The following is a 1,422-nucleotide window of genomic DNA, read 5'->3' on the forward strand; positions in this document are numbered from 1 at the left end:
CTCATCCCCAAAGAGTTGCATCCAACCCTAATCATTTCTATGCACGTGATGCATGTACTATTATGCATGTATCAGTTATTGATTTATCTTTTATTTAGTGAACATACTTAGTGTTCAATACAATCCTATTAGTGACATTCAAAATGCAAATTCATGATATGACTGGGCACAATTACATGTTGAAAATATTTCAAATATTTTAACAAATCAATCTTTGAAATTCATTTCTCGATAAAACATTTGCTAGACTTTACATTCTGTGAGATGTGTACTTAATAACCTCAAAATATTTCTCAAACTCCATACTTGTAATCTACTAACATTCGATGTTATATAACAACTCAACCTAATAATTTCGTTACAACTCTTCAGTAAAAGTATCCTACTAACTTCAACCCAACTGAAACTTATACTCAAAGAAAATAACACATCACGTACGTTCCTACGAAACCTACCGCCAGCTCCCGCATCGCATCATTAACTTGATGAAAACATTAGTATTAATACACCGCTCTATATTTTCGGCCAGAATTTCCAATATCCATTTTTAGGATAATCAGAAACAATCAACCATTCCAGAGGAATACTCCCCTCGTCTTCCTCGATATACAGACACAAAGGTTTCGATCCACGAAACAAACAGCAAAACCCCGCGCAACCCAAAATCGAACAAGGCAAACAGGATCTAAACAAAGTTCTTACTCATAGGTCAAGACCATACATCGAGGTAAGCCAACCATGACCACGTAATTAAATCATCTCACGTGCTGCTCCGCACGAAGAGACAAAACACAAACAATCAAGTTAGTCCAACAGACAAGCGAGTTATACAACGCAAACTATTTCCAAAAGATACCAAATATGTAAATCATAAACCACGTAAGCATGCCATTCAGCAAAAATAACTCAATCAATCTTAAAGACAAATATCAAGACATGCGACAACAAGATTTGAATTTTATAATAAAATCACCTTGCAATAATTCATCTTTAAAGAGTATACTTCAAAATTCATTTTGAAATTTAAAGTCAATCACAAAACTTCTAATTTTTGTTTTGTTGAGCCCCACAGTTAAAAGAAAATCAATATCTCGAAAAATATCCTCTTATAAATCAATTGCTTTGAAAAGAATACCCAAGTATCTCAAACCATAAATTCATCGAGCTAGCCGAGTCATTACAACTACCAAGCTCAACTCCTAAATTTGGATGACCCAAGTCGAATCCAATACAACTGTTTATAAAATAAAATCAAAACATTTGTAAATCCGAAAAAAAATATGTGAATAAAATTTTCATCCTTTAAAAATTGAGAGCTCAACTTAATCTGACCGTAAACGGAAATTTAAAAACTCAAGTAAGAACTCTTTAATCTCAAACAGCCATTTCCGCAACTATAAAAATTTAAAACACAAGAAAATT

Source organism: Mercurialis annua, linkage group LG2 (assembly GCF_937616625.2).
Source record: "Mercurialis annua linkage group LG2, ddMerAnnu1.2, whole genome shotgun sequence".
Lineage (NCBI taxonomy): Eukaryota > Viridiplantae > Streptophyta > Magnoliopsida > Malpighiales > Euphorbiaceae > Mercurialis > Mercurialis annua.